Here is a 12,037-nt window from a genome sequence, read left to right on the forward strand (position 1 = left end):
GGCGCGAACGTAACTAATTTATAAATTGACTAAATAATCTCGCAGTGGAATCCGATAAAAATCACAGCCTGCGGTACCGTTTGAGATAAGCTAATAGATAAACAGTTCGATAGATTTAACCACCAATCGACTACTTTTACTAACGGACTGCCGGTTGGCTTACACATTTCAGTTTAACGTTTATCTTATCTGGAAGGTGCCTATGCAAAGAGCAAGAAAAAAGTAAATAGAAGTTTCAGTTTAACGTGTTTCTCATCTGGACGTAGGCTATGCAACGAGCAAAACTGGAAAATAATATTGAAAATGCAAGTGCTCTAAAATGGCTGACAGTTGACCACCACTGTTACATTCGTGGAAAATATAATGCTTCTGAAAATTTAAGGACGTGATAGATAAACTAACATAACATCTTACCAACTAGGTGGAATTGAAGTGCGACACCAAGTTGTCAGAGGTCTCCTAGCGAAAAGGAGGCTGTTTTTCACATGCCATGAGCTCAGTTACTAAAAGGTATCAGATAGATTATATAATGGTAAGACAGAGATTTAAGAACCAGGTTTTAAACTGTAAGACATTTCCAGGGGCAGATGTGGACTCTGACCACAATCTATTGGTTATGAACTGTAGATTAAAACTGAAGAAATTGCAAAAAGGTGGGAATTTAAGGAGATGGGACCTGGATAAACTGACTAAACCAGAGGCTGTACAGAGTTTCAGGGAGACCATAAGGGAACAATTGACAGGAAAGAAATATAATGGAAGACGAATGGGTAGCTCTGAGGGATGAAGTAGTGAAGGCAGCAGAGGATCAAGTAGGTAAAAAGACGAGGGCTAGTAGAAACCCTTGGGTAACAGAAGAAATATTGAATTTAATTGATGAAAGAAGAAAATATAAAATTGCAGTAAATGAAGCAAGCAAAAAGGAATACAGACGTCTCAAAAATGAGATAGGAAGTGGCAAATAGCTAAGCAGGGAGGCTAGAGGACAAATGTAAGGATGTAGAGGCTTATCTCACTAGGGGTAAGATAGATACAGCCTACAGGAAAATTAAAGAGACCTTTGGAGAAAAAAGAGCCACTTGCATAAATATCAAGAGCTCAGATGGAAACCCAGTTCTAAGCAAAGAGGGGAAAGCAGAAAGGTGGAAGGAGTATATAGAGAGACTACACAAGGGCGATGTACATGAGGACAATATTATGGAAATGGAAGAGGATGTAGATGATGGTGAAATGGGAGATACGATACTGCGTGAAGAGTTTGACAGAGCACTGAAAGACCTGTGTCGAAACAAGGCCCCGGGAGTAGACAACATTCCATTAGAAATACTGACGGCCTTGGGAAAGCCAGTCCTGACAAAACTGTATCATCTGGTGAGCAAGATGTACGAGAAAGGCGAAATACCCTCAGACTTCAAGAAGAATATAACAATTCCAATCCCAAAGAAAGCAGATGTTGACAGATGTGAAAATTACCGAACTATCAGTTTAATAAGTTACCGCTGCAAAGTACTAACGCGAATTATTTATAGACGAATGGAAGAACTGGTAGAAGCCGACCTTGGCGATGATCAGTTTGGATTTCGTAGAAATGTTCGAACACGTGAGGCAATACTGACCTTACGACTTAACTCAGAAGGGAGATTAAGGAAAGGCAAACCTACGTTTCTAGCATTTGTAGACTTAGAGAAAGCTTTTGACAATGTTGACTGGAATACTCTCTTTCAAATTCTAAAGGTGGCAGGGGTAAAATACAGGGAGCGAAAGGCTATTTACAATTTGTACAGAAACCAGATGGCAGCTATAAGAGTCGAGGGGCATGAAAGGGAAGCAGTGGTTGGGAAGGGAGTGAGGCAGGATTGTAGCCTCTCCCCGATGTTATTCAATCTGTATATTGAGCAAGCAGTAAAGGAAACAAAAGAAAAATTAGGAGTAGGTATTAAAATCCAGGGAGAAGAAATAAAAACTTTGAGGTTCGCCGATGACATTGTAATTCTGTCAGAGACAGCAAAGGACTTGGGAGAGCAGTTGAACGGAATGGACAGTGTCTTTAAAGGAGGATATAAGATGAACATCAACAAAAGCAAAACGAGGATAATGGACTGTAGTCGAATTAAGGCGGGTGATGCTGAGGAAATTAGATTAGGAAATGAGACACTTAAAGTAGTAAAGGAGTTTTGCTATTTGGGGAGCAAAATAACTGATGATGGTCGAAGTAGAGAGGATATAAAATGTAGACTGGCAATGGCAAGGAAAGCGTTTCTGAAGAAGAGAAATTTGTTAACATCGAGTATAGATTTAAATGTCAGGAAGTCTTTTCTGAAAGTGTTTGTGTGGAGTGTATGCATGTATGGAAGTGAAACATGCACGATAAATGGTTTAGACAAGAAGAGAATAGAAGCTTTCGAAATGTGGTGTTACAGAAGAATGTTGAAGATTAGATGGGTAGATCACGTAACTAATGAGGAGGTATTGAATAGGATTGGGGAGAAGAGAAGTTTGTGGCACTACTTGACTAGAAGAAGGGATCGGTTCGTAGGACATGTCCTGAGAGATCAAGGGATCACAAATTTGGCATTGGGGGGCAGTGTGGAGGATAAAAATCGTAGAGGGAGACCAAGAGATGAATACACTAAGCAGATTCAGAAGGATGTAGGTTGGAGTAGGTACTGGGAGATGAAGGAGCTTGCACAGGATAGATTAGCATGGGGAGCTGCATCAAACCAGTCTCAGAACTGAAGACCACAACAACAACAACAATGAGCTCAGAAAAATGTAGCTGTCCCCCAACGGGGGACAATATCAGGAATGCTAAAGACAATATGTGTCAGTCTGCGGGGAGATACGCTCGCACTGTTATTTACAACATAGCCCGGAGACAACATGTGGATGATTTCAGACGGGGAAGAATCATCGCGAAAATGAATAGGCACGAATTGTGACGAGTGTAGCGTAGAAGTTTGGCACTGATCGCAGTATTGTTTCACGTGCGTGGGGGGCATTCCGAACTGCAGGAACAGCTGCGAGAAAAACAGGTGGTAGTCAACATCACGGGCAGATACAGTAGCAGATCACATCTACATTGTGCAACAAGCAAGAAGGGGCGCACGTCAAAGAGCGACTGCAAGGCACGCCATCTCACATTTCGCGGCGGCATGGCGACTGCAGGTGGTTGCCCTCTTTACCCGACGACCGGTACACCGTGTTCATTGACGCCCGCATATCGGCACCAACGTTTGTGGCGCTGCCAAAGGCGATGGAACTGGACGAAAGAGGAGCAGGGACGCGTCCTCGTCCCTGACGAGAGCAGATTCAATGTGAGCAGCGATTCTGGACGTACACTCATATGGTGACAGGTAGGAACACATTATGATCCCAGGGATTTGTCTAGATGTTACGCTGTGGAGAAATGTCTCATGGATGTATTGACCAAATCTTTGAGCACGGTCAACGTTACTATGACGCATTACTCCTTCCCCATGAGCGTTTTGTCAGAGATGCATTTGGCCCTGACCACACTGCACGGCCACATAGAACAGCGCGGGTAGAGGGGCAGTGGAATGAGAGGACATTCGGCGAGTGGACTAGCTTGCCCATTCTGCGTCTTAAACGGGATGCATCGGCGAGACGTACTGCAGCGCGTCCGTATACACCAACAGCGGTGGTGGAGCAATGGAACTCCCTACCACAGCAACTCCTACCAACCTTGCGGCCAGCACGGGAGAACGATTCAGAGCATCAACTGCCGACGTGGAGATCACACACCCCATTAAGAACTACGTTCAGCCTTTTGTATTGTCCAGGGACCATAACAAACATCGGTAACATCAGTGTATTTATTATCTTTGAATAAAAGAGTAATTTCTGTTCGTGTCATTGGGTATTTCTTTCAGTTACCTTCTATACAGTACTGTAGCAGTATGTTCCAAGTTTAATAAAACTACACTCACGCTCATAAATTAAGGATAATTGCTGAATGAGGTGCCACACAACGTGGAACTACACAAAATAATAGCATAGGCACTTAGAGAACACACACGACACAGATCTGTAAGTCCACGGTATTGCTGATAAGTTGAGAAAACTGTCCCGAAACACATGTCCTACAAAACGCCAGTGTTTCCTGCGTAATTACCCCGACATCAATGTGGGATATGATCACCATGCACACATACACAGGCCGCACAACGGGTTGGCATATTCTGGATCAGGTGGTTGAGGAGCTGCTGGGGTATAGCCTCCCATGCTTGCTCCAGTGCCTGTCGGAGCTCCTGAAGCGTCTTAGGGGTTTGAACACGTGCAGTGATACGTCGACGGAGAACATCCTAGAAGTGTTCGATAGGGTTTAGGTCTGGAGAACAGGCAGGCCACTCCATTTGCCTGATATCTTCTGTTTCAAGGTACTCCTCCTCGATGGCAGCTCGGTGGGGCCGTGCGTTATCGTCCATCAGGAGGAGGGTGGGACCCACTGCACCCCTGAAAAGGCGGACATACTAGTGCAAAATGACGTCCCGATACACCTGACCTGTTACAGTTCCTCTGTCAAAGACATGCAGGGGTGTAAGTGCACCAGTCATAATCCCACCTCACACCATCAAACCACGGCCTCAATACAGGTCCATTTCAAGGACATTAAGGGGTTGGTATCTGGTTCCTGGTTCACGCCAGATGAAAACCCGGCGGGAATTACTCTTCAGACTATACCTGGACTCGTCCGTGAACATAACCTGGGACCTCTGTTCCAATGACCATGTACTGTGTCCTTGACGCCACGCTTTACGGGCTCTCCTGTGACCAGGGGTCAGTAGAATGCACGTTCCAGGTCTCTGGGCGAATAAACCATGTCTGATGAACCGTCTGTAGACTGTGTGTCGGGAGACAACTGCTCCAGTGGCTGCGGAAACGTCTCGAGCAAGGCTACTTGCAGTATTCCGTGGCCGCCTGTGGGCACGTATTATGGTGAGATATCGGTCTTCTTGTGGTATTGTACACTGTGGACGTCCCGTACTGTAGTGCCTGGACACGTTTCCTGTCTGCTGGAATCGTTGCCATAATCTTGAGATCACACTTCGTGGCACATTGAGGACCCATGCTACGATCTGCTGTGTTTGACCGGCCTCCTGTCGCCCTAAGAATTACACCCCTCATAACGTCATCAATATGTGTTCTTTGAGCCATTTTCAACACACAGTCACCAAAAAAATGGTCCAAATATCTCTGAGCACTATGGGACTCAACTTCCGAGGTGATCAGTCCCCTAGAACTTAGAACTACTTAAACCTAACCAACCTAAGAACATCACACACATCCATGCCCGAAGCAGGACTCGAACCTGCGACCGTTGCTGTCGCGCGGTTCAGACTGTAGCGCCTAGAACCGCTCGGCCACCCCTACCGGCACACAGTCACTATTAGCACGTCTGAAAACGTCTGCACGCTTACTCGCTGCACCCTACTCCGACATGCATCAACACACCTCTGTGTATGTGGACCGCTGGCAGTGTCACCGTGCGACGACCGCAAGACAAATGCACCGCATGGTCATACCCCGAGGTGCTTTAAACCAGCAAACATCCCACCAGAGCGTTGTTTCACCATGTATCTGCATTATCCTTAATTTATGAGTGAGCCATGACGCGGCTCTCGGGCGCAAGACGCTATCGATTTCTCCTCTGGTTGAGGTTGGCACTATGTGCGATCGCGAGCGCCTCCTGTCGGAGCGGGTCCTAACGAGGGAGTTAGTGCGAGTACGGGAGTCTGGGGCGGACAGCAAGGAAGAACGGACATTGCGGCCGCACTCTGAGGCGACAAGAGAAGAGTTGTTGTGCACGGCCGAGAAGGGAGCGTTGAGCAAAGCAGCAGTCAGCATCGCTTTCCAGGGGACAGAGAGTTGCCGCAGTCCAGTGAGCAGACACCAGCACCGGGAGCAGTGCTCCGGTTTGTGGAAGTGACGTGGGTCGTATTTTGGCGCAGTATAGTTTGCTTGGTACGCATCTGCTGCTCCCTTTATGCCCACGTGTGTTGTTCTGTCCGTATGTGCATTGAAAAGGTTACGCTCCGGCTGGAACAGTGGCTTGTGCTTTACATTCATGCACCCTGACTCATTTGTTTTGCTGCAGGCAGCTGTAATTTCAGAGATTTTTTTTCGTCGCGATTGTCTTAGCCAGGTAGTGCCTAGTATCCGAGAACAAGACAGCTAACGTGTGACCTGTTGTTTTGGGTTTTGAGTTCTGTTCCGGCAACCTAGTTATCAGGCACACAAATGTATTGCTGCCGAGTGAAGTTAGTCCTAATCTTGTGGAACTGAGCTTTCTGTGACTGGCTCGTCTGCAAATTAATTAATTTAACCTTTGTGGTGTGTTGTTTTTTGCTTTCAATGGTGAATTTCTTGTCATTCATTTGTGTATGTTTCGCCGTTAATGATAACTGTGAGTAAGATAGCAAGGTCTTGAAGGGCTTGCGTATCGTGTATCGTGACTGTAATTTTGGCAACCGTTTAATTTGATTTCTTGTTTATCGGTCTGGTGAAAACTTATGCCAAGTTTACTAATTTGCGCCTGTGGTCCGGAAGTTGAAGGTAAATCCGTTGGTAAATCTTTACTGGACCTACCTGTTAACTGATCTTGCGTTGAACTAATGCCACTATTAAATCGTTTCTTGTGTGCTACAGATTGTATTACCATAGACAAGGAGACAGGGCACATTCTGTGGTCGAGGGGTAGGCACGGTTGCTGCTTTGCGCGTGGCGTCTTGTCGCTCGCTATCATTTCCCGCGTTAGTACGGGCGGCGTGAGGTTTGTGCTCGCGGTTGTATGGCCTCTGGTCAGCTGTGCCTGCTCCCGCTTCAGGGTGTACCGTGTTTGGTAAGGCGTACACCGACTTTCAGTCACTGTTACTCCTGTGTTGCTGTCGGTCGCTTACCGAAACGTTAGTCTGTTTTAGCACGGTGGCCACTGGGCCATGACGATGTCGGTTTAGCTCACTATTAATTTCAGTCACTAAATTAACTTTCAATTTTCCGGTTTTATTAATTCTTTTGCTAAATTAAGTCAGAGTGCAGCGAAATTTATTACTTCTGACAAACTCTCAGTTTTCACACAACACGTGTCAACCTTCAGTTGCCACGCTTTTAGTGCTAATTATATGTGCAATAACTTTCCTTTTTCAGTTATTACCGTAGTTGTCCATAGGACTGGCGACCGTAATCATGGAAGCTAAGTTTTATTTAATTTAAGTATTCTTGTAAAGCAGTCCTTTCTCTACGTTTTACTGATTGGTTCGTCTTTATTGGGGTTATTCACTGGTTGAAGGTTGACATATGTTTGTAACCAATTTATGTCCTTGCTTAATTGAGATTTGTTAAGAGCCTTTATTGCTGGAAGATCATTAAAGCTTGGGTGCTTGTAATTGTGAATACTGTTGTCTGTCTATCTTGTGGGCTACCCTTCCACTTCCACAGCCAAGCTGTCCTATCTACCAGTCAATGAGCATAACTGTTTGTTACTTGTCAGTAACACATTATGAGAAAGATACTTTCGTGGTTAAGGTTTGCAGATCAGCGTACAAATGAATGCGTGGGCGTAAGTAAAGGAGAGAGAAGGAGAGGGAGAGGGAAGAGAGAGAGAAGAAGAAGAAGAAGGAGAGGGAGAGCGAGACGGTGAGGCACAGAGAGTGACTCCACGACGAACGGTGTATGATATGAAATAGTTTCATCGATATAAGCAAGTGCAAGTCGTGTCAACCTGTAACCTCCCCCTCACTTATCGACCTTAATGACAGTGAAAAATTAAACCGCGTGTACCTAATGGAAATTTGCGAAAAGCAATCGTCACCGATGTTAATCTGTCGGTAAAGAGGGAGGAAAGGGTTACATCTAAATGAAAGGAAAAATGCAAATGAAATTGGTGGAAATTAATTTTGAGAAAAAGGCAAAATTAATAAAGAAAGTAAATATGCGGTCGTCACGTTAACAATTAATTGGCGTTAGTTAGATATTTGAGATTTGGGGAAAATTACGGTCGCCAGTCCTATGGACAACTAGTGTAATAACTGAAAAAGAAAGGTTATTGCACATATAATTAGCACTAAAAGCGTGGCAACTGAAGGTTGACACGTGTTGTGTGAAAACTGAAAGTTTGTCAGAAGTAATAAATTTCGCTGCACTCTGACTTAATTTAGCAAAAGAATTAATAAAACCGGAAAATTGAAAGTTAATTTAGTGACTGAAATTAATAGTGAGATTTGTTTCTGAAGCACTACGAAATTCAGTAAAATAACGTTAGTCTTGGGCTACCTCAACAATCACTTCAAAAGCTACTTGAATCTACGCAATTTAGAAATAAGAGATTTAACTTTGAACTTGAATTAAATGCTTCTGAACAATTAACAATAGTAAAATTTAGTACGTACCAAGCTGAGCTACAGTCACAGGTAAGCTAAAATTTGGTAACAAAACTCGCACTCTTAATTTGTGCTTGTGTAATCTAAATATTGTAGGCAGCTATGAATACCTTAACTGAACTTTGAAATTAACACAGTGAAATGGAATGATATTACTTTAATGCTGGCGTTTGAATTTCAACGACACTCGGGTTCATTCCGGAAAAGGAAGGGACCCTGCTTGGTAATGCAATTGGGACAATGAGCAACAAAGGTCCATGCTAAGTTGCTGTAATTTTGTGATGCAACAATTTAACAGTTTGAAAAGCTGAGGTCTGCCATACAGTTCTAAAACTTTACGTGCTACCAGTCTTCCTTGTTGGTGGATTGAAGGTTTGCAGTCGTCGATCGAGGAGGTGGCGACAGTCACTCATTGTCGGCCGTCGCTGTTGCAGAAGCTGGATGTTGGCGCGCCTTCTTCTCGACACGGTATCCAGCCAAAACGGGCTCTTGATGTGTCCCAGTTAACGCTCCCGCCCGCGACACCATGTCAGAAACTAACATAGCAAGTCGAGCGCAATTACATGCTGCCAAACCCCGAAAGCGCGGCAACTCGCGGGAGCGTCACACAACACACCTGCTCCACTGCACTACTCCAGCGAGACTCTCTCTCTGCTCTGCCCGCGCTCCACGCGGCAGAGTTAACACTACCAAAGATCCTAAACACTTTGGTTCTCGACACGACCTATCGATGTATTCGTTCGATAGCATAGTTTTCCCTAGTCACGGCCCAGCGTAAAAATAGAAATAATATTTACAAAACAAACCAATTATACATCGATATATATATATATATATATATATATATATATATATATATATATAGTAAAACAATTGCAATATATAACGACACAGAAATGTCATATCTTGAGGTAACAAAACAAGGAAAAATTTATAGTACAATAGATGGAAATAGGAGGATATGCATTTCCGGCGTTACAAACCATTTGAAACAAGAAAAATAAACAACAGAATTTTCACAGGGCAGGGTGGCCAAGCGGTTCTCGGCGCTACAGTCTGGAACCGTGCTACCGCTACGGTCGCAGGTTCGAGTCCTGCCTCGGGCATGGATGTGTGTGATGTCCTTAGGTTAGTTAGGTTTAAGTAGTTCTACGTTCTAGGGGACTGATGACATCAGAAGTTAAGTCCCATAGTGCTCAGAGCCACTTTGAACAGAATTTTATATAGGGTAAACGAAACTCTGCACAGGCTAGCCTCACATTTGAGTATTCGTTTCAGTATACAAGAAACGGAGGTCCACCGAGAAGGAAATCGAATTTGCATGAATCTAAAAGTTGCAGCACAATCACAGTACGTCCAGAACGGAGTAGTTGCTGATATGGTGGGAGAACTGGAACAATGACGTCACGGCTGCTCAATGTTCTGGCCTCATTCTTCGGCTGGGATGGTATATCGGCTACTGTTTCAGAAGCGATATCTGAGCAGTCAGCGCCAGCCACTAGTCACAAAGACAAGTCCATGCCAGTCTTCGTGGCAAGACGAGCCAGCAACCTGCCGCCACCAGAGCCTGTTTCCACTAGCTGCTAAGTGTGGATGCTGCAGACTTGGCGTCTTGCGAACGGCGGCCCACTCACAGAGTGACTGACATCAGCTGCCAGCCGCCCTCCTCGTGGATCGGAGTTTGAGCGTGAGATATCCCGCCACGCAGCTGTAATTGCCGTAGCGTAAGGGTAGTGTTCATCGCCCAGAGTGGGCCTTCGCTGTCTGTGTTCGCCATCGCAGTACGTGCGCGCGCCACCATGATAGCCTGTGCTAGCGGCCGCGATTCGATCCGCCTGGATCGGTACTATTCGAGCTGAGTAATGGGGGCAGGCCAGTTGCCGAGAACGCAATACACTTTCTGACGCACGTCATCCGTTCCCTGTTAAGGGCTGCAGCCGCCGTGCTGGCGGTATCACATAGCGGGCCGCCGCCGTCGCCTGAGGAACCTATCGCACACTGTCCGTCTGCATGGTCGTAGCTGACATCTACATCTGTATCTACACGTCTACTCTGCAGTTCCCTCTTAAGTGCCAGGGAGAGGGATCCTCGACGACTTTCACGCTATTTCTCTAACGTTCCACTTTGGAACAGCGCGCCTGCAGAATTAAAACTTAAAATCTTTCATTATGACCTCAGACTTCTCTTGGTCATTTTTCCCAATTTAGCACCACAGAATATATTTGCACTCATAAGAGAAATTTACTAATCGAAATTTCATGGAAAGATCTCGCTGCAATGAATAAAGCGGTTGTTTTCATGACTGCTACCATAATCCGCCTATTATATCCGCGATACTCTCTTCCCTATACAACAGTAAAAGAGTTACACTTCTACGAACTTTTTCGATGTTCTAGGTCTATCCAATCTGAGGAAGGTTGAATGCTGCCCAAGAATAATGTAGAAGTGGAGGGGTTAGTGAAGTACAGCTACTCTCTTTAGTGGATTTGCTGCAATTTTAAAGTGTTCTGGCAATGAAGCACACTCTTTTGGTTCGCCTTACTCACGACGTTATCTGCGTAATCTTTCAAATTTAAGTAGTCCGTAACTGTAAGTCTTAGGTATATAGTTGAGTTGACAACATATAGATCTGTGCTATTCATCGCGTACCCGAAATTTAACGGATTGCTTTTAGTACTCATATGGATGACCACATAACTTTCATTATTTAAGGTCAATGGTCACTTTTCGCACTGTATACATATCTAGTCTAAACCGTTTTGCAACTGGTTTTGGTCTCCTGATGACTTTAATAGACGGTATATGACAGGACCGTCGGAGTCATTCTAAGAGAACGGCTCCGATTCTCTCTAAACCATTTATGTTCAGTAGAAACAGCAGAAGGCCTGGAACACTTCCTTGGAACAAATTTGTTTTACTCCATGACTTTGTCTCAATTACTACCCACTACAGCATTCCGACAGGAAATCATGGTCGCATAACTCAGACGATACTCCATAGGTATGCAATTTGATTAGAAGTTGCCTATGTCGAATGGCATTAAAAGTTTGAGATCCCCTGGAACCACCACTCATTACTTAATGAGAGTGGATAGCTATTTGTGTTGTACCTGAGTGGCATTTGCTGAATCTTTAAACCAAAACGTAACTACAGAGATTTGCATGATCAAGGAAAAAAAGGCTCTATAATCGTATCTGTACGTGGAACCTCAAACATTTACCTCTGAGCACAAACATGGTATGTACCATTGGGTTAAGTTTAGAAAAACATTGTTGAAAAGACTTCAAATTCGCCATCGCTTCTGCATTTATCGTATCCACAATTGCAGCTTTGACGTTTTTGGTCTTTTGAAACTGGTTACAGATGTTGAAAACACAGCTATATTCAACCTAAATAAATAGAATGAAAATGAAATGAGCGTCTATGATTCTGACTGATATCACTGACATGTATACAAATGTAGTTTCATGAGTTTTTTTGCCCTATCCGTCACCAAACGGTGACGCGTGTGGCAGTGGCTGACACGAGACATTGTCGAACGTCATTTTTATTCTTTTTTTTTTAGGTGTGTTATCAACACGTGTGGCCACTTGAGAATTCCGAAAAGCTCGAAACTAGTATAGCGGATATCTTAATGAATG

Source organism: Schistocerca serialis, chromosome 1 (genome assembly GCF_023864345.2).
Source record: "Schistocerca serialis cubense isolate TAMUIC-IGC-003099 chromosome 1, iqSchSeri2.2, whole genome shotgun sequence".
Lineage (NCBI taxonomy): Eukaryota > Metazoa > Arthropoda > Insecta > Orthoptera > Acrididae > Schistocerca > Schistocerca serialis.